At 49.4% G+C, this 26,212-nt stretch overlaps 1 long non-coding RNA gene across 1 annotated transcript in view; it reads right to left on the bottom strand.

Moving 5' to 3' along the window:
* The window catches only part of LOC149859604 (uncharacterized), a 135,545-nt gene that overhangs the window by 57,090 nt on the left and 52,243 nt on the right, over window positions 1–26,212 (bottom strand). The window contains exon 4 of the long non-coding RNA XR_016443530.1: window positions 22,179–22,279. This is a non-coding gene — a long non-coding RNA (uncharacterized LOC149859604). The remainder of the gene's footprint in view (window positions 1–22,178; window positions 22,280–26,212) is intronic.

Below are 26,212 nucleotides of genomic sequence, written 5' to 3'. Positions count from 1 at the left end.
TTGGATGTGGCTGAGGCTAAATGGTTTGAAGAGTGTTTCTACAGCCCTCAAATCTCTCCCAGCTTTGAATTCAATTTGAAAATTATATATTTGTAGCTGAAAAATAAGCTACAAATATTCTCAGGAGGCATTTATTTGGGCCAAAGTGTCTTGTAGTCAGTTTCAGCTAGCATTGGCCTTCCATAAATAAATACATGAAGCTTTTTATACCCATGGACTCCAGCCAAAGCGTCATACTCCGTTTGAGACTTCTAGTGCATTTTTTGTTAGTGCCTGTGACATAAGTGCTGGTCTTCAGTTTTGATCACAAAGTATAAAGAAAACTGTGTCAGTGCTCTCCTTGGAGGGGTCCATGCACAGTTTAGTTTAGTTCTGCCAGTCACACTGCCCTAGGATGAAGGCCTTTTTAATTAATCCCTTCTATATCTCAAATTCCTTATTAAGATACACAGCTTGTGTTCACCAGGTATCTTTGCACAATACCGCTCTCAGAATGCTGGTTCAGACAGCCAGATAGTTCATCTCTGCAAGGGTTCTTCGAACCCCTATTGTAACTGTTGGGGGGCATGATGGCAATGGCCTCAATAGTGCTAAGATATACATGTTCACTTTTCTGTGGTAACTTCTTTCCCAGCTATCTTTTTCCTGTTAGGTAGATTTTATATCTTCTTTTGTTTAGTTTTGGCCCAGCAACTCTTTCTCTTCCCAAAACTGTCTATAGCCCCTTGTTATGCTCTTATACTGTTTTCCCAAATATGAAAACAACATCTGTATAAACTTAATCACCCCCTAAGCCCTCAAAACTTCATTATATTTCTTAGTGAAACATAGACCTCAGGGGTTGAACACAAACCAAATGGCAGTTGGAGGATGTAGTGTCTCCCATAAAGAAGCCCAATGCGAACAAAGGTGCATTCTGTTTTTCAAGGGCACCTGCTAAAACCCAACAGATGATGCAACACACACAGTATAAATATTTACCATCAGCCATCTCTCTAAGCTTAATCTCACTGGTCCCCAGGCTCCTGGGTTGGCTTCTACAGTCCCAGGCCCTTGACTGGGCCACTACCATCAACTGTGCCCGGCCAGGCACCCAAAGCCTTAAGGGCTAATTGTGTGGTTTCAAATCCTCCCCTTTACCATGCTTTATGCCTCATGGGTGTTACAAGGATGTTGTTCCCTCTGTTGGGAGTTCAGCCTCCTCAGCCTCTTCCCCTTTAATCTAGCCTTTTTCTGCTTAAGGCCTTCTAGCCCAGGACAACTGAACTGGACCTGGCTCTGAGGCTCTAGCTCTTGCTTGTTCCTTCCATCATCAGGCCCTTGGCCACTGTCTCCCAGGCTCCAGGCCCTGGTGTGGCTGTGTTTTGCACTATCTGCCCATTCAAGTTCAATACTCACTGGAGCCTTGAGTCTGCCCCTGGCAGGGCTCAAGACAGTGATGTGCAGGGATCCTGGTTTTCCCCGATAAAAAAACCCCTGCAAATTCTTTGCTAAAATAAATAAATAAATAAAATAAAATTCTCTGATAAAAATCCAAAATCCATGATTAAAATTAAAGGCCCCCCCACAGCCCTGCTGGTGCCCCTTACTCCCCACCCACAGCCTACTGGCCCCTCTCATGCCTCTCACTCCTTCCCCTTCACAGCCTTGTGGTGCCCTTCACCCCCATCCCACCACCCCTGCTCCTCCAGCCCTGCCAGAAGGTGCCCCCAGCTGCCAGGGTTACAAACCAGGGTCCACAGCCTCCTGCCCCTACTCCCCCCTGCTGCAGACTTGGGCAGGGAAGAGGGAGGGCTGGCTTCCTGCCACTGCATCCACTCTCAGGTAGCAGGGGGGACCCATGACCCCCCGATTTGTACATGAGGCAGGCTCAGGGTGTGGGCGCAAGCTCCCACCCTGCTTCCACCTCCCAGGTCCTCCACAGCCCTACAGGCATGATGCAGTGGGGCTGGGGACAGTAGAGCCACACAAGCCACCACAAGCTCCCCACCCCCACTGTCCTGGCAGTGTCCCCACTGCTCATGCCCTGCTTTGAGGGATGCAGCCCTGCACTGCTGCCCTCACTGCAGTACCGCATGCGGAACACACGTCACCAGGGCAGTGCGGAAGAAGCAGCAGCAAAGAGGTTCTCCGCTCAGCTCTGGTGCTCCCTGCCATGCCGGGTGGTGCCTGCTAATCTGTGGAGGTCATGAGGGAGGGAAGCAGGGTGGAGCTGGCTGCTCCCTGCCACCCTGTTTCCCTTCAGGGAAGGCGCACATGGAGATGCGGAACCCGGTCAAGCCAATACTACGCCGGTCTGGGCCTACACACCACCAGTTGGGCAGGCACTCCTGTGGGGAGCTGGCTGGGCACTGAGGGAGTGGGGAGATGTTGGTGAAAGACATGTCATTCCCAGCCAATGGTGTGTGGACTGCGAGAGGCACACTATCAGCTCATCTGGGCTCCGCACTTCCATATGCGCCTTCCCTGAAGGGCTGATACCACACCACTCCAGGTCCACGCGCCTGTGCCTGTGCCAGTGCCCTTCAGTCTTGACCTGCAAGCCCCACTTACCTTAGGCTCAAGGAAGGAAAGTGAGCCTGCGGCAAGCCTTGGGTGACTAAGAACCTCAAGCCCCACCCTTCTCCCTCTCTCTCCCCCTCTGGACAAGGCTGGGGGTTTGCCACCCTTTTTGCAATTAGCTCTTGCAGGCTGGAACTCTGCAACCCTGCAAAGCTCTTTGCAAAAGCAAGAAAGCTGCAGGTTTATCTGCTAAAAAGTAAATTCCAATTTTTCTCTGATAAAAACAGGAAATCCATGGTTTTACCGGTTTGCCATGGTAACCATGCCTCTGGGGTACTAATGAGGCCTCCAAACCTCCCTTTATAGGCACAACCCAAACCTCCAGTACAAACAGCAACATAAACATAAGGCCCTGGGCTATAACATAATAACAACAATGGAAACTGCTCTCTGCCCCTTTAAAACGGCAAATCTTTACCCCTAGTATAGCATGTTTCCTTGCCAGGGTACCTTTTGAGTTCTCAGGGCCTCACTACTCCTGTAGGGAGCAAAGCAGACAGTCAAGCATCCCTGGGTGGCTCTCTTGAGCAGGAGATCCTTTCCCTGGCAGCTGCGAGGGAGAGAACTGAGTTCATATGATCCTAGGGCCCTGCCTACATTCGGTCATCTGACTGCTTGCAGGTGTCTGCTAACTGCCTTCATTTGCCCTGTTGCCCTGGCAGCTGCTGCACCCTGGGATGCCTTTATCTTAAAGTAACAGAGAGCCTGGGGCTCTCTGTTACAAAGTGTTTGAGGTTAGATGGCCAGAAGAAAAAGGTACTGGGTTTGGGATACTTATTCTGATCAAGAAACTCAGGAAGGGGGATGAGTTTAGGTTGCCAGGCAACAGAAGTTGAAAAAAGAGGTCAGGCTTAAAAGGATTTGGAATATGAGGGTGGGTGATATTAGGAGGTTAGGACAATTAGGATTAAGAAGGGCAATTAGGATTAAGAACTAGAGTGAAGGGGATTGGGACTAGTAAATGGAATTAGGAAGACAAGTAGAAAAAATGGTATTAGGAGACTGGGTGTGGCAGTGATGAGGTTGTATGGGACAGGGAGTTGAAGAAACAGTTACCTGATGACACAGCAAACAACAAAGTGGTCTGTTGTTCTGCAGTTGCTTTCTAGAATCATGGGGCTGGGTGCTTAAACTGGGATCATGAACAATCAGGCTAGGGACAGACTTTACGCATAAACTAGTTTAAGTGATCAGAAACTGGTTTAACCCTGTAACAGAACAGACATTGAGTACACATAAATCAGTTTCAAAATGGCCAAAACCAGATTGAGACAAACCTGGCTGAATGTAGTATCAGACTTAACTGATTTGGCTTAAACCAGTTTATGCAATATATGTCCCAGATCCCTTCCGGTTTTAATTTAAACCAGAGTCCCCCAGCATCCCAACATGCTCTCTGGGCTGGGCTCTGCTCCAGACCAGAAGAGCTGGCCCCATCCCTCTACTCCTCAGCCAGAGCACGGGTGGGGGTCTGGCCAGAGAGGAGTTTAATTCTACCCTCCCTGTCTCACATGCAAGGACCTCAGCCGGATCTGCCAGAAACTCCCCACCATAGTGTTGCACAAGGGGCCGTTCGAGCTCCTGGAGGCTAAGTTCCAATTTGGTCCCCAGAAGTGAGTCACACCACAAGCCACAGAGACAAAGCCTTTATTGCTTGCAAGCAGGTCAGCCTGGAGTCATGAGACTTAGATCAAAGCCAACCCCGAGTGCCTATTCTCCATTGCTTATATACTCGATTACAAGGTATTGGAAAATTCCATTAGCGCAGGCATACTTTGGGCTACATAGTTGCGAAATTGGTTGCAAAGTTTGGGACTTTCTAGCTGTTAGCTTGTGGTTTGCCTTCTCATGCAACAAAGTGGAAGACCAAGTTGCAGGTGCTTCTTTGGTACATTCTTGTGAAAGCATGAGAATAAGAGTAAGCAGTTCTAGCCCCAGCTTGTCCCACAATAAGCCCTAAGGCGGGGAGGGTAGGGAGGAGGTTTATTTTCCCCTCTACCCCCACTGCTGCTGGGGGACCAGAGCTGCATATGCCCACCCCAACCACCACCAAATGGCAGAATAAGTCCCCTCCTGTCCCCTCCGCTAGACACTGGAGAGAGGGGAAATAATCCCTGTTCCTGCCTCCTCTCTCCCACAAGGAGCCCTGCCAACTGCCATTTGGCCATGCCTCTGCCTGGCCACTGCAGAGGGAGGGGGAAGGGCCCTTGATGGGGGCAGCATCCCCTGTCAGTGTCAAGGACCACAAGCTCATTCCTGATGGGGGCACAGCGCTGCACTGTGGGCTGAGCAGAAATGCACACAGCAGCACCAGGACCCAGAGGGGACCAGAGCCCTCCAAGCGGCTGCTGCTGCTGCTGCTGCTGCCGCCATGGTCCATAGCAGCTTTCTGCAGAGCATTCCCCACCCCCCACCCCACTGGGAGGAGGCTCATACTCCAGGAAACAGTGACAGGGGCTGCTACCCCCATCATAGTCACTTACCCCTCACCACTCCAGTGGCCAGGTGGGGGCAGGGCCAGATGCTTCTGGCAAGGCCCCTTGGTGGGGGCAAGGCAGGGGGTTTCATAGATTTCATAGACATTAGGGCTGGAAGGGACCTTGGAAGATCATCGAGTCCAGCCCCTTCTCTGCCCCCAGGGCACCGTAGCAGGGTCTGCCCAGTCCGGCCACTGCCGCCATTCGTTCATAGTAAGATGTCCATGCTTTGGTGAGCTTGGGAGACCACCAAATAAAATATGTTCCAGTGTTAACATGATCTCCACACAGTTTAGGGCAAGTTTCAAGCTGCAGGCATCTTTGCTGAAGTCCTTTACAAGCATGTACGGTTAGAATTTTCATTTTTCCAGCAGGATTCTTTTTCCACTCTCCCATAACTCAAAAACATCTGAAGGGACTTTACTTAAATGCTTAGAATACAGTTAGCCTTGGAGAAAGGCCAAGTATGGATTTTTTTCTGCCCACACTAAGATTTTGAGACGTTTGTAAAAAGAAGGTATTATAATAGAAAATATACTGTAACATAGCTTAAGCTATATCAATTAGCAGCTATCCTTAGAATGTGTGTTTCATCCCCCATAATTTGGAAAGACATCTATGCTACTAAGTGCATGACAAGCTGAAAAATTATGGAGGATGTGGGGATTTCTGCTACAGGAACAACATGCTGAATAGAGTTCAGCCTGCATAAAAGCTGAGCTCGCCAACATTTTGCAAATGAAAAAAGAGATTAAATTCCTTAAATACACTATTTGTTCAGTTACAGTAATAGGAAATAGCTGGTACATAGAAGTGCCATTTATAAAGAGTGTGGATAAAGCAATAATAATAACAATATACCAAAACTATATATGCTAAATAAATAGAGCAATAGGAAGCGGATCACCTCTAACATATTTGTAGATGTTTAGATCAACTGCAGACAAGGTTTTTTTAAAAGTTCAAATTACTCACCAACTAAATTAAGAAACATGCCTCACTCAAAATTCTCACCATCACCAGAGTATAAATCAGTTCCTAGAACCAGAGCACAGCTATTTACTGGGTGCATCTACACATGCAATTAGAATGTAGACCCCTGGGGGTCAGCCTGCCAGCCTGGGGCTGCTCCACCCCAGCTCAGAATGCTATGGAGGGGCTGCCTGGGGCACAAAAATACTACAATGTAGCTACCTCGTGCCCCAGCCAGCCCTGTTCACTTGCATATTGGCACACGTAACTATTCTACTGAAGGATTAGTACTTGTCTCCAACAGTACTATCCTATAACACAGTTAATTTACTGTGTCCTAATATGGGCACACATGTAGACAGTGATGCTTTACTGCAGAGCTAATTAATTAGTCACCTCCACAACAAAGCACGTGTGTAAATGCACCCACTGTAAACCTAATGCTGCTAAAAGCTGTTCTGAATCAATTCATCCCTGTTAATAGTAGAGTAGTCACTGCTGACCGAACTGTGAGAGTTAATTATTGTTATTTAATGTTTGGCTCTTTTCAATCTTTTATTTTTGACTTGTTTAACATCTGAGCACATTCGAATGCAATCTTTACTAGGCCTTTCTTTGCAAGCTGTGGTTAGCCTTAATAACACCATCAGCCCAAGGAGTCTATATATCAACATCCACAGCAGGGAGTGGATAATAAAAATTGATTCATAGTTTTAAAGACTTTAAGACAGGGGTGGGCAATTATTTGGGCCCAAGGGGCCTCATAGGGAATTTTGATGAGCTGTTGTGACCTGGGTCAGCACCCCATGGAACAACTCACCAATACTCCCTATGGGGCTTTGGGAGAGTGGGCAGCACTGTTTGGGAGTGGGAGAGGCATGATCCACTCCTTGCATGCCCTGCCCTTTTGGGGCTTGCGTGGGATGAATGTGGGGGTGGACGCAGGGGGAGGTTGCATGTCTGGGGTGGGGACTGCCTGGGAACCATCCAGCAATGAGGCAGGGAGAGGGAGGCAGGGGTGCATGCAGCACCGCTCACCCAGTCTGCAGGGGGTCCACAGCACTCTGCATGGAACCAAGCCCTGCCCTGGGCAGCCTGCACCACGCTCCTACCCACGCCCTCCAGCCCCGGCCCAGACCCCAGCCAGCACACAGCTTCTGGCGGGGCTGTTCTCACTGAAGCTGCAGCTGGCTGGGAGCTGCCCTGCTCTCATCTCCAGGCAAGGGAAACACCATGTATCTGGGTCCATGAAGGCAGTTTAACTTAAGCACCCAGGGAATAACTACTCTTCTGGCAGGATTTGGTACCCGCCAAGGTGCTGGGGCTTAAAGCCCACTTTATGGAAATGGGAGGCTTCTCCCTAGCTTATTCCTGCAGCCATATGGCTGAGAGCAGGCGAGAGTTGGGGGCATCTGAACCCCTGCACATAGGATGCCTGCCAAAAGATGTTGGAAATATCTGAAGCCCCTGGTCGAGGTAGAGGATATTTGCTGGTTGTAGGGCCACTTATGGTATGGACCGACTCATGGATTTTGACTTGATTTGGGTGGGAACATGAAAAATTTCTTAAAAAAAAAAAAATTCCAGTGAGAGCCGCCCAGCTGAAGCTTCCCCCAGCACCCACCTGGAATGGCGCAGCAGAGGCAGAAGCAGGAGCAGGAGGTGAGAGGAGCAGAACAGCCTTGCTGGCCTGCACTCCAGCTGGCACACAGCTCTGGCAAGGCTGTTCCCAGTGCAGCTGCAGCTGGCTAAGTGCTACTGTTCTCCCCTCGCATCCAGCAGCTCCCACTGGAGGTGAGGGGAGCAGGTCAACAACTGACTGACTGCAACTGCACTGGAAACAGCCCTGCCAGAAGCTGGGCACTGGTTCGGGCCTGGGCTGGTGGGTACTGGCAGGACTGCAGCAAGGGCTACCCTAGTGGGAGAGGGTGGAGCTCAGCCCTATGCAGAGTGCCACAGAGGCAGCCACAGGCCAGATCCAGTCAGTTAGCCCGCCAGATCCATCCCACAAGCTGTATTTTGCCCAGGCCTGCTTTAAGTCGGGTGGGCGGATGAGAACAGGATGGGATTCAATACTGACAAGTGCAAGGTGCTGCACCTGGGGAGGAAGAACCAGCAGTATACCTACAGGCTCGGGAATGCCTTCTCATCAGTACAGAGGCAGAAAAGGATCTTGGAGTCAGCACTGATGCCAAGATTAACATGGGCCGGCGGTGTGGGGATGCAGTCAGGAAGGCCAACCGCACCTTGTCATGCATCCACAGATGCATCTCAAGCAGGTCCAAAGAGGTGATCCTCCCCCTCTATGCGGCACTGGTCAGGCCGCAGCTGGAGCACTGCGTCCAGTTCTGGGCACCGCACTTCAAGAGGGATGTGGACAGCATGGAGAGGGTCCAGAGGAGGGCCACTCGCATGATCAGGGGGCAGCAGGGCAGGCCCTATGAGGAGAGGCTACGGGACCTGAACCTGTTCAGCCTCCACAAGAGAAGGCTGAGGGGGATCTCGTGGCCTGTTACAAACTAGTCAGAGGGGACCACCAGGCACTGGGGGAGTCCCTGTTCCCCCGTGCACTACCAGGAGTGACCAGGAATAACAGTCACAAGCTGGCAGAGGGTAGATTTAGGTTAGATATCAGGAGGCGCTACTTCACGGTCAGGGCGGCTAGGATCTGGAACCAACTTCCAAGAGAAGTGGTGCTGGCTCCTACCCTGGGGGTCTTTAAGCGGAGGTTAGATGTATACCTTGCTGGGGTCATTTGACCCCAGTACTCTTTCCTGCCATGGCAGGGGGTCGGACTCGATGATCTGCTCAGGTCCCTTCTGACCCTACAAACTATGAAACTATAAGTCATGAAGGGACAAATATGATACATCTGGCCTGGTTTGTAGTATAGCACATGGAAGAGACCTTTACTCAGTGATTTTTTTGCAATAAGCATACAACTTCTAGTTGTGCCAGAGTACACCTGAGCCCACCAGGGACGGAAGCCCATGGCCCCAATTGAGGGGGGCATCAATGAGTAGACCCAGTGAAGGGGGCAGTGTGGGGCCCCAGTGAGGGGGGCAGAAATGAGGACCCCAGTGAGGGGGTAGCCCTGAGTGAAGGGCGCAGTGATGAGCAGTCCTGAGTGAGGGGTGCAGACCTGGACAGGTTAGACAAGTGGGCAGAAAACAACAGAATGCTGTTCAACAAGGAGAAATGCAAAGTGCTGCATCTAGGGAAGAAAAATGTCCAGCACACCTACAGCCTAGGAAATGACCTGCTGGGTGGCACGGAAGTGGAAAGGGATCTTGGAGTCCTAGTGGACTGCAAGATGAACATGAGTTGGCAGTGTGACGAAACAATCAGAAAAGCCAATGGCACTTTATCGTGCATCAGCAGATGCATGACAAATAGGTCCAAGGAGGTGATACTTCCCCTCTATCGGGCGCTGGTCAGACCGCAGCTGGAGTACTGCGTGCAATTCTGGGTGCCGCACTTCAAGAAGGATGCGGATAACCTGGAGAGGGTCCAGAGAAGGGCCACTCGTATGGTTAAGGGCCTGCAGGCCAAGCCCTACGAGGAGAGATTAGAGAAACTGGACCTTTTCAGCCTCCGCAAGAGAAGGTTGAGAGGCGACCTGGTGGCTGCCTATAAGTTCGTCAGGGGGGCACAGAAGGGAATTGGTGAGTATTTATTCACCAAGGCGCCCCCGGGGGTTACAAGAAATAATGGCCACAAGCTAGAAGAGAGCAGATTTAGATTGGATATTAGGAGGAACTTCTTCACAGTTCGAGTGGCCAAGGTCTGGAACGGGCTCCCAAGGGAGGTGGTGCTCTCCCCTACCCTGGGGGTATTCAAGAGAAGGTTGGATGTGTATCTAGCTGGGGTAATGTAGGCCCAGCACTCTTTCCTGCTTATGCAGGGGGTCGGACTCGATGATCTACTGAGGTCCCTTCCGACCCTAGCATCTATGAATCTATGAATTCCAATTAAAACAATTTTGACCAGCTCTAATTATTACCATTAAGTTATTGATACATTCTTTGAGCCTTAACTTTATTCTTGCATAGTTTCTCAGCTAATAATTGAAATATACTTTGCTTTGAGGTATATTTTTTGTTTTAGTCTAAAGTTCTCTCCTTTTTCCAGAAACAATAAGGTAACTGAAATTAGAAAAAATAATTACGGCAAATGAAGAAATCACACAGTACTTAAGCTTTGTACATGAGCAGTTTTTCAATCCTGCATTATGTGCCAAATTCAGTGTTGCCAACTCCTATGGGTCTATCATGTGACTCTCAATATTTAATATTTTCTTAAACACCTAGCTGCTAGAATCAAGTCTTAGCTTTTATTTTTATTTTTAAATCAGCTTCTACCCCTCTTTGTCTCAGAAAAAAAGTTTGAAAATGTGAATAATTGTAGTCTGATTGCCAACCCCCTCCCCACCCAAAAAAACCCCCAACCCCTAAGGCAAACTTAAAAAATCCCAACTTTTTTATTATTATTATTATTTTTTATAAATTTCATGATGATTTTGGAGGATACATTATTCATAATTCATCATATACTCTGGAAAGGAATTGGAGGGATAGTAATAGGACCATGCTCCGGGGTGGCTGTGATGCCTTCTGGTGGCCATGCAAATCCTGCCCCCACTCCAGTTCTTTGGGCTACTCTCCCTTCTTGGATGCCACACCTTGATGGAACTATAATGGTGTTCAGGAGGCTGTCCCAGTCCCACAGTCCACTTTAGCTAGCTGGTACCCAGCTGGCCCCAGTCTTGCCCCTCAGGCACTAAGTTATAACCTCAGCTTGGACCTTTTATTTTCATAGTGCCCCTTAGCCCAGGTCCACTACCATGTACCTTGGCTCCTAGACCCTAGCCCCATCTTGAATTTGCATGCCTTAGGCCCCTGGCTCCTGTCTCACACTCTGGACCAGCCCTTATCCCTTAGGTTTCCTGATCCCGAGGCCAGGTTGCTGTCACTGGTCTCAGCTCAGAGTCCATGACACCCAGGCTGGGCTGCCTGTCACAGAGTGTCCCACCAACAGGAATTTTATCTGTTCATTCTTTGTTGTTCATAGACTAAGCAATAAGACACAAAAGCAGCATGAAGGTGTCCAGGAGCATGGCAGGGCATTGTTGGTGCCTGCCACTTTAAGACCTAAGCCAAACAGCTGGGTGGTGCCTGACTGCAGCGCCCATTTTAGAGCTCTGGCCACCCATATAAACATGGCAGTTCACTGCTGGCTGCCCAGGCAGCAACATTGCCTAACTGTGAGGCTCCATAACATCCTGGAGGTAAGGGAGGAGCTGTAGGGGATGGTTTAGGAGGCTCCTGGTCCTGGGCATGACCCAAAACTGCACCCTTCCAAGAGTGGGTGGCCTGGTGGGGCTCTCAGTGGCACGGGAAATGCCCCCAGGAAATGCCAGGCGAGTGATCACCCCAGTGAAAGGTGGGTAGGGGTGCCTTAACCCTAGCCCTCACCTTCGAGTAAGTTTGTGGAACACTGGAGGCAGTTGGGGCCGGGCACAGCTGTGGCCACCTGAGCCCTGTGGGGTGCAAGACCCCTAGGAGAAGAGTGGGGGCCAGGCAGGGCTATGGCCACCTGAGCTCTGTGGGGGCCAAGACCCTGAGGAGTGAGAGTGGGGGCCATGCATGGCTGCGGCCACCTGAGCCCACCAGGGAGGGAAGCCCATGGCCCCAATTGAGGGGGGCATCAATGAGTAGACCCAGTGAAGGGGGCAGTGTGGGGCCCCAGTGAGGGGGGCAGAAATGAGGACCCCAGTGAGGGGGTAGCCCTGAGTGAAGGGCGCAGTGATGAGCAGTCCTGAGTGAGGGGTGCAGTGATGAGTAGCCCCGAGTGAAGGGGATAAGAATGCCCTGGTGAGGGGTGACCCCAGAAAGGGGCAGAGATAAAGAGTCCCAGTGGGTGGCGGGGAGGTAGAGGAATACCAGAGGGCCGAGAGCCCAGTATGTTTATATATAGAGAGGGAAGGGGCCAGAGTAAGCTTAGGCCCAGTCGGGGAATTGGCTGGCCACTACCCCGGTGAGGGTTGTGGGAGAGACCCAACAGATGGTACGTCTGCCACCCACAGGATGGACTAGCTAAGCCTATGACCTAAGGGGTCTGCTCCAAGAGGGAGCAAGGCAGAATAAGTTGTTGACAGATGAAAGAGACCCTGTGAGAGAGGGTGGAATGTGTGAGGCCCGAGTGAGAGACGGGTGTGTATGGGACTGAGGCATGATGGTGAGGCTTAAGCTTGTTCTGGCAGTAGGCCAGGAGCACTGTAACATCCAGATGCCATCTGCAAGGCATGGGCTGCGGTGTAGGGGAGGTACAGCGCTGCAGATAGTGCCCCCTGGCATTGGGGCAGTAAATGGGCAGCCTCCCGCCTAATTAAGATTGATTAATTAATAACAAGGCGTGGCAGGAGAGTCAGGTGTGGGGGACATGCCCAAAGGCAAGTGGGGCAACTAGCATTGTGGCTAGTTGGGGAGTCCCACTTCATCACAAGGAGCAGCAGTTTTTTTCCTGTTTCCTAGCATACTAGGAGTTCTCAAGGACTATGCATCACTGGTTCACAGTGTCTTCCCCATAGATATAGATATGGTGATTCTCAATGTTTCTTTGTACATTTTTATTCTGTTATTCATTTGTCATTATAGTAAAAAGGAATTGGCACTTGTTTTATTATTAATCACTGAGAAAAACTTAATGACAAGTGCCCTACAATAGGTGCTGCTGGTTTATATATTGAACCACAGGGGTTGTGCACTTTACTCTGCAAAATCTGTTAAGCACAGAAGTGTAAGCAGTCTAGCCTAGGTTAGTTACTTGACATATGGGTGTAGTCCAAGTTGGCTCCCCAGGGAACTGCGGCCTGGAGTGAGAACTGGATTCAGAAGCCAAAGCCAGGAAAAGACATGGTCAGAAGCTGAAGCCAGAGACAATGTAAGCCAAGGGTTAACTAGGATCAGAAGTTGAAAGCCAGGGGTGAGGGTCAAACCAAGAATCACAATCAGGGAACTGGAATTAAGGAATGCCAAGCGTCTTACCAGAGTCAGATCCAGAAGTCAAAGCCGGGAGACGAGCAAGGAAGTGCATACAAGGTGAGAAGCAAGAACTTGCACCTTTGCCCAGACAGGGAGACTGTGGGGTGGGCCTGGCTTTTAAGGACTGGAGTGGGTGTGGCCTGCTGTCTGTGGCTTAAAAGAGATTGGCTGCCCTGATTGCCTCATTCAGCCCAGCTGGGACCAGTGTGCTGCTCTGGGCTTGCTGCAGATGGTGCTTCTTCTGGGAATGATTTTTTGGGATCTCCTGATTGGGTTATCTGGGTCTAGGGTTCTGGCCTGGCCTTATTAAAAAATCCCCATACATACATCAAACTTTAATTATGCAATTTTCATTTTCTAGGCACACTAGGCTCAAGACTAGGCAGACTTGTCTCATACCTTCATCTTTATATACTACATTAAGCTCCATTTATTACTGTTTGCTTTAAAGTAAAACCGTTTCACACACAGAGACACAGTTCTCTCCCCAAGAACTTCCAAACCACCCAGTAAGGAAATGGGAGTAGGAACATGTATAGAAATAAAAAGAGAGATACCTAAATGCACACAGCAACTTTGTGACCAGATTGGGAATGGAAGCCAGGTCTCTGAAACTTTCCAAACAGCGCCCCATTGACAGGACCACAACAAGGTATCCTCTATGAGATTTTCAGATCAAACCTCTGGAAACCAGGTTCTCCGGTTAGGTGTGGATATTAAAAAAGTCCTGATGCATTTTTCTGAAGAGAGTGTTTGCTTTAATTTCATAATACAAAATTTCCTCCAACCCACTGGTGCACAGCATCCTAATTCTGGTTGGTTGCTTCCCCCCTGCCAAGTGCTATAAACCCATAAAACATTCCAACCGCAAATGCCAGACTAGTGGAACACAGTACTGTAGGACAGCACTGGTGAGGCCTCTTCTGGAATACTGTTTCCTGTTTTCAGTATCACGTTTTACAAAAAATGTGGAAAAATTAGAAAGAGTCCATGGAGAGAAACAAATATGACTATGAATCTAGTAAATCTTTATCGAGCAAATGTTAAAGTTATATTTGCTAGACAGCTTGGTAGAGTCAGAAGAAGATATGGGATCCCATACATGGTAGTACATGACATAGTTATTGCATACTATCACAATCTAAGACATGCAGTTAGGCATGCAGCCTGCATTAGCCTAGGGTAAAATAACTGTGAAATTTCCATGTGACACTATGGTAAGAAGAGGCAGGAACCTGTGCATGGTAACCATACTAGTACAGAACTGTAACATTTTAAGGCATTCTTAGACCAGAAGTGGCTGGTCCACAGCATGTGTGCCACATGTGTGCCACAAGTGATAGGCAGCTATTGTGTTCAGTAAAGAAAGTTGCTGGAATGGAGGCAGGGAGGTACATCAAAACTCTGGCAGCATGGAGCAGAGTAGGGGCAGGATGCTGATGTGAAAGAAGGGGTTAGGTGTCACTGCTAGGAAATAAGTTAACTCTTTCCTGATCCTGCAGTCACTGTTTAATTCAAGACCTTGGATCAGGGGTGGGCAAAATACAGCCTGCAGGCTATAACTAGCCTACCAATTGATCCTGTCCAGCCCACCAGCTGCTGCTGGGAGCCTGAGAAGGAAGAGCTGCACCCTGTGCCACTCCACTCTGCTCTGCTGCATCTGAAGCCGAGCTGGGCCAGGCTGCGCACAGCATGCAGACTCTTCTACACCCCATGACAACACCCACCCAGCTGCCTGTTGGTGCTGTGGTTGCACAATCCAGGCATTGTGGCCACTGGCAGCCAGGCCCACATAGGATGGGGCTCAATGCAGCACACTGAGTAGCTGTCCTGCCCACCCACCGTGATGAGCTGCTGCCACCACAGTTTCATCAGGAGGTGAATCCAAGTCAGCTGTGGGAGGGGCTTACCCCCAAATTTCATGGTGTAGCACAGCGGCAGCAGCTCATGGTGGCAGGTGGAAATACTATTTGGCACACTGCATCGTGCCCTGCCCCATGCAGGCCTGGTAGCCAGTGGCCATGGTGCCAGGACTGCACAGTGACAGGAAACTGAGTGGAGGGGATGGATGAGGGAGGACAGAAGAGTCTGTGCCACCCTGCCCATCCTAGCTCCAGCCCCAACCCCAGCCCCAGCCATGGCAGAGAGAAGCAGAAAAGGCACAGCCCCCCCTGCTCAGGCTCCTAGTGGAGGCCAGTGAGTTGGATAGGATCAACTGGCATCTCCTCGCCCCTCCCCCCCACCATCAACAAGTTAAGTGGCCCTCCAGCCCAAATAACTGTCCACCCCTGCTTTGACTCCTCACTTCCCATATAAAACTACAGCAGTTTTGGGGCCAGGAAAAGGTTAACCAGGGTCTTGCAAGTGACACCTAATTTCACAGCTTTGACTTGCCTCTGTTCTTCTCCATACCATAGGAAGCCTGAGGTCCCCTGCCTCTATTCTAGCACCCCAGGTGCAACCTCTATCACCTGGGGAGGTGAGGGGCAGTGTGGCACTCAGGGAAGAAAGGGAGGCTTAACTTGTGGCATGCCTACCAAAAAGGTTGGCCCCCACTGTCTTAGATCAGGACTATCTAACAGGAGGCCCATTGTCCACATGAGACCTGCAAAGGGGTCGACATACCTACCCTCCACCCCACACCTGTTACTGCAACCTGGGTTTCTTGGCTCCTCCTCCTTCCCTCAGACCTCACTTCCTGGTCCTACCTCAGGGAGTAGGACAGCATAATCCCTGGCAGCAGGGGAGTCTGGGACACAGTGTTGTGAGGGAGCTGAGGTGGAGGCCACCCAGGCATGCAGTAGGGAATGTGGCCTGGAGGACCATGGCTCACACTAGGGCAGTCCCTGGGACATGCAGCCCCCAATGCAGCAGCCCCTGGACAGGAGGAACAGCCCTAGTCTTAGATCAGTGGTTCTAATTCTTAGAGTCAGGGCATACTCCACAACTTTTTTGAATTTAGTGATACCCTGGGTGGATAACTACTGTATGCTCAACTTACTTCAGTGGTTCTCAACCAGGTTCTGCTGCCTACAGGTAAAACTGCCCTGCACACTTGCTGCACAGTCAGATTAGGAAGGGCTTTCCTCAAGAATTAGGGTGGCCTTATCAGCATAAAGCAATCAGAAGATTTGGCCTGTCTTGCAGATCAACCTGGTCTGACCCTGCACAGCATCTCTGGAAAACAGACATACAGGGCAGGTGGAACTGTCCTGAACTTCCATTTCCAGGAGAAGCAGGGTGGAGGGAAGGGAAGGAAGGGAGGGAGGAGGCACATTGGGAAGAACTGCAGCCCAGAGCAGTTCACCTGCCTGCTTTAGGCTGATCAGAGTGCCCTAATGCAGGAGGATTGCACAGATCAGTTTTACCTGCTTACAGTGGCACCCATTGTGGCACCCCAGGGTGCCACGGATCCTGGCTGAGAAACACTGTCTTTCAGTATTACTTCCACAGGTAGTATACAATTCCTGGGTGGGGAATATTCAGTAAGGTCAGCAGTCTTTCCCAACTTTGAGAACCTATAACAGTGGTTCTTAGAGTTTTTAGACTCAAGGTACTTCTCCATAAAATTTTTCTGAATTTGGTGACACCCCAGTTCAGAACCACTTTTTCAGTGATGTAGCTATTTATGTTTGTGCCCTGGGCACAGAGGGGGAATGGGGAGGGATTTATACTGAGCTCAGGAGAACAGGGGTGGAGGCGACCAAGCAGAGTCTTATCTGCCACAGCATAGCTTTACCTAGGGGCTGCAGGCTCATTGTATGGAGTCAAGACAAAGTCCTCTCATCAGCTTTGCTCACCTTCTCCTCTGTTAACCCCCTTACTGGTGCTAGAGATCTGCATGTAGTTTGCGGCTGTAAAAGCCTTCACTTGGCCATGGCTGTGAAAAGGTTAACACAGTAGCTGTTGCCACACAGCAGAGGGGAAGGGAAATCAGGTTACTGACTGGTCTGGAGCTAACAGCCTATGGGTGAGCCCATACTGAGCACAGACCCTGCTGTCACTCTAGGGCCCCCCTCCTCTATTCCCCTCCCCCCCACCCCACAACAGTGCTGGGCTCGTGCAACTGTTGCCCAGCTCCAGCCAGGAAGAATTGTGTACCACACCTATCCCAGTCTGCCCTGAGCACCCTTTCTGAAAACAGGTACATTGGACAGTTCTATCAAGCTGCAAGTGGCAGCAGTGCCTGTGGTGGAGCACCCTTCAAAGTACTTCCTGGCACCCCAGCTGAGAACCACCGGTCTATAGTATGAGGTGGGATATTTATCAGTCCGTCCCCACATTCTCGCTTCTGGCAGGTGCTGTTACCCGGCTGTCTTCATATTGGCAGTGGCCCGTGATATGTTCAAGGTAGATGTCTCATCAACTCGGAGTAGCACTGGGGTACTCTGCAGGCTCTCAGGACACTCTCTTTGCTTGGGTCCCATGTTCTAAGTGCCTCAATGATTAGCACCTCCACAGTTACATCATACCCCTTATCCCTCAGGGTGGGAAAGTGAGCCAACGGCATATACTTGGGCAGCTTTCACTCCTGGGTTTTGGTGGAAGCCTACCGTTAGTCCTTAAAGGAAATGGACATGTTGATAAGTAGGGCCCTGCCAAATTCAGAGCAGAAATGGGCTGTGCTGCAGCTCCTTTAATCTTGCAGGTTCCCTTGTGTGCATCCCCTCCCCCCCCCCCCACTGCTGATTGGTGGAGAAGCCCTGCTTGCAGCTCTCTCCTGACTGGCAGGGAAGCAAAAAACACAGTTTTAAATTTGTTGCCATTTTTGTCTCTCTGCTTCTGATTGGTCAAGGGGCCCTGGTGGCCCTGATGCTTGCTGCTGACCACCAGGGAGTCAAAAAGAGAAACAAGTTTAAAACTGCAGTTTTTGCTTCCTTGCTGATCAGGTGAAAGCCCCAAGTGGAGCCCCTCCACCAATTGGGGGGGGGCACACAGGGGAACCTGCAAGGTTGAAAGAGCTGCAGCCCACTTCCACCATGAATCTGGTAGGCCCTATTGATAATCAATATATTTTTATTGGAGTTACCCATTACAGCAGTGTACAGACATTGCTGGCTTTTGCAGCCTGGGATGGTGTGGTTCACAGGTATCATCCCAACCAATACTGAGATGGTCTTCATCAAAAGGTCCTGTATGGCACTGTGGCAGTACTGGGGCAGGGTCTTGCTCTCACAGCAGCACCTCTGGGACCTCTTTTCTCATGCGAAGCATGGTTGAAAGAATTGGGATGATTTAGTCTTAGACAAAACTAAGGCGAAATTTGAAAACAATCTTCAGATACATGAAGGATGGCTATGAAGAAACTGGCCATCAGTCATTCTCTATGTCCACAAAGACCGGGGGAAAAGACGATCAAACATAAATTGCAACAAGGAAAATTAACATTAGATATTAGGAAGAACTTTCAAATTTTTAGGGTGGCTAAATACCAGAACAGATCACCTAACAAAGTTGTAGAATCTCCCCCGCTGGAATTTTTAAACGCAGATTAGACAAACATTTTCTGGGATGCTAGACAGGAATGATCCTGCCCTGAGTAAGGGGTTGCACTACATGATTTCTTGAGCTCCCTTTAAGCCCTCTCTACAGTGCTCTGAATCTAGAATACAGTGAGAGGGTCAACTATGCAGATTTTCAAGAAAGATTATGTCAACACCTGGATTTTGCCTCAGTGAGAAGGGAGGGAATGTGTGTCAGGGTGTCCAGAATAAAGGATGCTGAGACATCCAACATATAGTATGCTAAGAGCCTGGACAAATAGTTGGATGGAAAGGAAGGTTAACACTTGTCAGTTCTACAGGGGAAGAAGCCTCAGAATTTGGACAGAAAAAGTGGTGCAGGACAAGGGAGACAAAGCCTGGGCTGCAGTGGGGAAAAACTTGGTCTTCCAGATCATCTTTGGAACCAGGATAGTAACAGAACTCTGTCTACACTAGGAAAATTACAGTAGGACTCTGCAACAGCTCTGCCTAAATTAACACCGAGGACAGGTTTACTGCAAGTGAGCCAGAGGAAAAGGCTAAATCCTATTTCATTCTACATGCTTAAATAGCACCTACTCAGCCATATAACTGCACTTCTCTCCTTCCCCTGCCCTTCCTCCCATGACACACACACACTTCTCCAGTGTCTAACACCTACTGGTTTTAGCGTCTCCCAAATAAAATTTAAGGACTTACCTAGCCTTATGTGTGTACCTGGATGATCCTATTTCACTGCACAGCTGCGCAGCCAAAGCACCACTCTATTGAGCAGTGCTTCCCAAACTTTTCCTCAGCATGACCCCATTTATGGACCCATTTTCTCAACATGATCCCATTTCCTCAGCATGGCTCCTCACTCCCAACTCACAGCCCCTCACCCCCGCAACCCCATTTGGGGTCATAACCCACAGTTTGGGAACTGATGCTATTGAATATGCTCTTTGGGTATGTAAATGTATACATACCCACAACTAAATTACAAACTGCGTGCAAATGCCAAAAATTGCAGTTACAAATCTACCTATGTGCCCTTGAGGCATGTAAAGGGAAATAGGATTGAGCCCAAACTGTTCAGTGTGGTTCAGTTGGCACTAGATAGGTGTACAGACAAGGGTAGAGAAAGACTTCCTAGCCCCTGAATCCTCCACCTGTATTTGCAGGAAAAAGCAGACAAAGCAGCTACTCCCACAAAGATCAAGGCAGGGACTGGCCACCCAAGTACGCTGAAGATCCAGGTGGACAAGTTCTAGAGCTGTACGAAACTTTGGTCACTGATTCGATTTGGCAGAGATTCGGCCCGATTCGGCAGTCAAATCTCTGAATCGAATCTAGAAACCTTTTAATCCCTCTGAATCAAATCAGAACCCACTGAATTGATTTGGAGAGATGCGGAGAGGTTCGATGATTTGGACATAGACACAACTTTATATGTTTATTCTCCACATCTCAAGGTACCAGGCAGCTTGTGAATTCTGAGATGGTGGCGCAGCTGGAGCATCCCACAGGAGCGCCCAGTTCTGGGTTCACCATGGAGTATACCCCCTTGGCTCAGCAACTGGTGCCTCCTGAGTCTGGGGGGCACCCAGGGGTCCCTCCATGGCGATCACCAAGCTGGGGGGCCACAGGGGGTTCCCCCATGTGCCTGGCAGCAGACCCAGAAGTGGACTGCTCTTGTGGGACATTCCATCCCCCCCACTATCTCAGTGTTCATGAGCCATGCCTGGTACCTCAAGGTATGTAGAAAAAACATTTAAAGCTGTGTCTACAGCTGAATCACTGATTCTTCAACTCAGCATTGAATCTTCAGATTCAGATTTGGCTGAATGAAATTGGGATAGTGATCCGAATCAAAGAATTGAATCACTGTACCCCGATTTGGGTCAAATCCAAATTGAATACAGCCTGTTTCGTACACCCCTAATACATTCACCTGAACCTAAACAAAAAAAGAGAAAGTGTTGGAGGATAAAGTAGCATTAGCAGGCCAAAAAACTTTCCCCTAGCAAGGAGAAAAGAGAATCTCAGAAGCTGGCATGAGTTAAAATGGGAATTATAATGGTGTACCAACAGAATTAATATTTAGAGTTCCAAATACCACTTAGGTGTTATACCCCCTATATACAGATATCATGCTGCTCAACAAACTCCTAGCCATCACAGAACCCAGAAAGGGAGGGAGCTAGGTCCTGGACCTTCTCCCTTCCCTCCCACCACTTCTGTAAGGAATTAGGAGCCTGAAACTCCACCCACAGTCAGTGAGGAGTTATGACCTGAACTCCCCTCCCCATACCACCCGCTTCCTTCCCCCACATTCCCCAATCTGAGGAGTTTGGGCCCTTATATAGAGTATTAACATTTGGTCATTTTTACCTCTAATGATGGGGAAACCTGATGAATGCTGAGTGTCTAATATACAGAACTGCAAGCCAATAGAGACCCAGGATTTCATGTTCATGGGGAGACAGGACAGCAATGCAGTATTTTTTGTAGCTGATAGCTCTAGCTCATTTGATTTCCTCTTGATTTTGTTGGGGACTTTTCATAATTAAATGATTTGGGGTTCTGAGATTTTAATAAAACTATACTTTAGATTTCTAAACGATAACAAGTCCTTGGGTGCTCTGTGAATGTGCAGGAAGTGTAAGCAGACACAGACGTCTGACACTCATCCTCCAATTATCTTTGTCATGAAGAAGAAGTCAAAAGATCTTGCTTCTGTAGCTTAATTGGCTTTTTTCTTTACATAAATGCTGCCCAGGAGTACTAGGCTTTCTACCCAACTCTTATAAATTCTCCCCCACTTCCTCCTGTTTGAGTTCAAGTTGCAGTAACTCCAGAGTTCTCTTGGGAAAATGATGTTTGGTTTGGTACAACAGAGATCATGAGTTTACTTTACAAGTAGACTAGCACTTCATTTCATCTCAACTGGGGAGCTGGCGTACATCTGCTCAGTATATTAATAAGTACTTCTTAGTCTGAAACATTACAATACATTTCACCTTTACCATTCTGCTTCCTGATACGCTGTGTCATCAAGTCTGGCACAGTTTTTCTAAGTAGTAGCATAACTGACAGAAATTTCCCCTAGGATTGAATTTTGTTTTAATATGCCTTGCACTACCCTTTTTTTCATTTATGCAAGCAATTTGCATCTGCACACTTTAGGATAACACAGACATTTAAGTAAGTTTGCAAAACTATGTATGTGAGCTCTGCTATAGTACTCCAAAGCAACACTCCCAACCACTCAGGTTTTATAAGAACACCTATAAGCGTCTAGGAACAGCTCTATTGTTGGGAAGGTTATTGTGTCCTGAGAATGCATTTGGCCTATCAGGACTTGGCAACTAGTGATTAATACTCTCTAGTTATCACAGTTCTACCCAAAAGCCATTGTTTACTTCAGGCTTTGTTGTTTACAAAATGTACATAGGCAATTGAAATTAAGCCTAAATTATACAGTAGTTCCAAACAAAATAAACCTTCAAACTAATGCAGTCAGGAGTAAATGATGACCCCAGATGTCCTCCATATTGTTCTTGCTCTATTAGTCAGAATCACAGAAAGGCTAATTTCTGGCACAATCTTGGTGGTAGTGGCGGGAAAGGGTGCTATGTAAGAAGAGATTTGCTCCTTACAATTACTGTAGGGAAGAAGTGACTCTGCGTTTGGTTGAAGACTGAAACATTTCATCCTTCCTGAATGCAGATTGGCTCTGTGCACACAAGCAATGGAGGATCTGTTGATGAAAAATGTGGGAAGCTAAGTATTATAGGGAGCCAGTGTTACTTTACAGCAGTACTGTCCAACTTCTAAGAGACCGAGGGCAGCACACTGTGCAAGCTGCACCAATGGGGGCCACACCAATATGGGCCATGGGCATGTCCCCACCACACTGCATTATGTAGACATCAACTTCTTGCTGCACTGTGCCATGCTGGCACCCTGGCAAAGGGTTCCCAGAGCATCACTTGCTGAGCTGCTCCACCCAGCCCCCAAGGAGGCAGGAAAGCCTAGAGACTGCAGCTGCTGCTGCACCTGAAACAAAGGGAAGAGAAGTGGCTAGGTGGAAGCCCAGGGGCTGCAATTAACCCCTCACGGACTGCATGCAGCCTCCAAGGCACTAGCCGACTTTCCTGTTCTAAACCACAGGACCAACATGTTATTCTGTAAACTACAGGGAATAGCAACATGGCTGGGCTTCACATGGAAAACAGAAGAAAAAATGTAACAATCAAGGCATGTTCAAAGTATAAAGAGCATAAAGAAGCTATCCTAGAGTGATTTCCAAGCTGCTCCATGCAGCTCTGATTTTTTTTCCATATGATAGTTTTCCTGCACTCACTGTTGTAAAATCTGAATTTAGTTATGGACACACTGAAATAACTCAAACTCCCAATATAAAAGACAGCAAAGGCTGCTGCTTACCCTCCCTCTACTACACAACCACCCATAAATAAAAGTCAGCCACCATCTATGCACAGATGCATATGTGGCCCACAAGATGCTGATTGTACTAGGCTGCTAAAGTCAGTACACTCAAACTCCAGCAGGACAACCAGAGAGAATCCAACCCCAGATAACCTCTCAAACCACTCTAGCGATGTCCTGTCCTTGCAGTGGCAGGATATTGATAGTAGGTCTGTATGAAGCAGCAAGTATTTGCTTCAGATTCGGATCTGGCCCATACAGAGGGACAGTGATTTGATTCAGTGATTTGAATCACTGTCCTGATTCAATTTGACCAATTCAGATCTGGAGATTCAGCGCTTATTCAGAGATTCAGCCATAGACTGAACAGGCAGCAGTCCTCGACCACGCTGGACACAGCTACCTCCACCTGGTAAGTCTGTTGTGATGCGTGGGTGGGGAGGGAAGGGTGATGGGTGTGGGGGCAGCAAATCAACTCCCCCACAGCAGGGAAGGGATTGGGGCTGGGGCTGGGACTGGGGCAAGCTGCCCAGCCAGGGCGGGGGGCGGGGGGGCTCCCACCACTGCAAGGTGCCGTGTGCTGCTGGTCTGGGAGCTGTTTTTCTGGTGGCTCCTCCAGTGGCTCTGGCCACTGGTCCAAGAGGGCATGGGAGTGGGTGTGTGTCCCTGTATCTGCATGGGGCTACACTGCGGACAGGCGGCAGAAGGTGCTAGAAGTGGAGGCTATGTCCTCCCGCCACTCGCCCATCCAGAGCGAGGAGGCACAGGACAGAGCCGCTGCATTGCCTCGGACAAGCAGTGTGCAGCAGTGGAAGCTGCTCCACCCTCCCCATGCCTACTGGACAAACTGCAGCTTTGCCCCACTGTGCCTTGGCTGGGTAAGCAGTGCGTGCACCTGGATTGGGGAGGGGCTGGTGGCAGGGGCTATGGGGAATTTTAGGGTGGCTGCAGCCTCCCTATAGCCCTCGCTTCACTGTGCTCTGTGGGGTGGGCTGAGCCAGGGCTGCACTCCAGGCAGCGGCTGGGGCTAGCCACCCAGAGTGCAGCCCGGGCTCCACCCATCCTGCAGAGTGCAGCCGGGCCCAGCCTGCCCCGTGCATCTCTGGGGGCACATGCCCACTCCTATGCCCTACTGGACCAATGGCGCACAGTGGTGCACAGTGGCGGGAGCCCCCCTTCCCTGATTCCTGTGCCTGCCCCACCCCAGCCGGGCAGCTTGTCCCAGCCCCACCCCCAATCCCTCCCTTGCTGTGGGGGTGTTGATCTGCCCCCCACACATACGCCCTTTGTGTAGCAAGAAAAGATGGGCAAGGCCTCCAGGAGAGCATAGGCTGAACATACAGGATGGTCTCATAGGAATTTCAAACCAAAGCTATGTCTACAGAGGAAAGTTGACATGTCTAGCAATGGCGTTATCATATGTGTCACTCTGCTCCTGGTCTGCCAGCTCTGTAGCATGTTTGTGAAACTCTCTGAGAAATCTAATTAGTGTGACCGCAGGTTAAGTGGCACTGTCACTCAGTGATATTTCTCTGTCTCCTAAGTTGTAGGCATCTTGGGCACCAATCTTTAATTTTGCCTTTAAAAACTACACACACACACACACACGTTTATCAAGGAGAAACACATCTATCTGTAGTGCTGATTGTGGTCAGTTGTCTGGAGAATTATCTTCAGCAATCCTAGCAGAAAAGACAGAGGAGAGATGACCATGAAAGAACATGGTTTTCCTCTCCTCTCTGCATCCTAATCTAACCAGTACGCAGGAAAGTCACATCCCCTGTCACAGAGAGGGGGAACCTGAGTGCTTCAGAAGAGCAAAGAGCTGAGCCATGGTCATGTAAGCTGTAATCAGAACCATAACTAAGTAGACAAAAGGGGATGGGGAACAGGGTACCAACTCCAAGAATAACTTATGAAGGGGTACAAAAACACTAGTTGCCACTGCCAACATAGTGCCACTGCCAGTGCCCTGTACATCACCACTGCCTGGTGCAAAAAACTGTCCAGCTATACCTCTGACTATAACTGACCTGATGACTCCTTGCTGGACATGTTCCATTATCCTGCATATTAAGAAACATGACCAAGAGGGACAGACTTACTCACTCCAACTTTTGTAATTAGAAAGCACCACTCTCCTCAAGCTACACCAAAGGTTATTGCATCCCATGCTCCAAAGGGACCAGGTAATGGTGGGATAGAGTTGACAACTCTGTTTGAACCTATTCTGAGATATTTCCAGAATGCCAATATGCCCATGACACAACACAAATGTGCCCGTGTGCTTACTGTGGCAGGGGGCTGTCTCGTGACTGGTCAAATCATTGACCCACCCACCTGTCTAGGGCAATATGCCCACCTGCTTCCCCTGCCACACCTTTGATTTATCTAATTAGTAGTTGTTTATAAGGCAGGAGGCTGTCCATTTACTGTCCGATGCCAAAAGCGTAACACATGGCTCTGAACCTCCTATACCGTGTCCCATGCCTCACAGATGGCATCTCTATATGGCTCTGGCCCCACAATGGACCTCTTTCTATGCCTGCTTGGTGTTTGGAACCCAACTGGATCCCTCCTTCTCAGGCAGTCTATACTGCCCTTATTCTGGGCTGCCAAATTCACTGAACCCTTCTCCCTCTCAGCAGTGGCCACTTTCGGGACCTTTGGCCACACAGGCCCTGGGCTTGCCTTTAGGCCAGTCAGAACCCCAGGTCTCTGGCTCTGGGTGTCCCTCATAGCGGGCACTCTGGCCCTTCGACTGATCTCGTTCTGGCCCCAGCACTGACCAGTCAAGGGTTTCTCTGGTCAGGTTATTGAGCCGCTCACCCTCTGTCTCACTTACGGGTCTTTCTTCTCAGGCCCCTCTAAACTGAGTTCACTCAGTCACCAAGGCCAGCCTGTGTACAGCCCTTCAGGCCTGCCCATGCAGATCCTACTCTATGCGGCCTTCTCACTTGAGCCTAGTGCTTTCTCACATGCCCTCTTACTGGGCCCACTACTCTGCCCCCTCACTGGGCTCTTTGCCGAATACCCGTTAGGTCTCAGGCCTGATAATATGTCTGGACCCCTCACCTGTCCCCTCCACAAGGTAACCCACCAAGTCGTCAGGGCTGAGGCTATATGGCACCCCATATTCACCTTTCACTAGGGAGGCATTGGTGTGGCATCTCCTAGGGACCACCCCGCCACAGGCAGCCCCACCACACCACTCAACTTTAGCAGGTTGAAGTTTTAGGTC

The sequence above is a fragment of the Crocodylus siamensis genome, chromosome 7, assembly GCF_052110815.1.
Source record: "Crocodylus siamensis isolate JL-2025a chromosome 7, ASM5211081v1, whole genome shotgun sequence".
NCBI lineage: Eukaryota > Metazoa > Chordata > Crocodylia > Crocodylidae > Crocodylus > Crocodylus siamensis.
The sequence above is the reverse complement of the archived record's forward strand: the minus strand, read 5'-3'. Positions and strand labels throughout refer to the sequence as shown.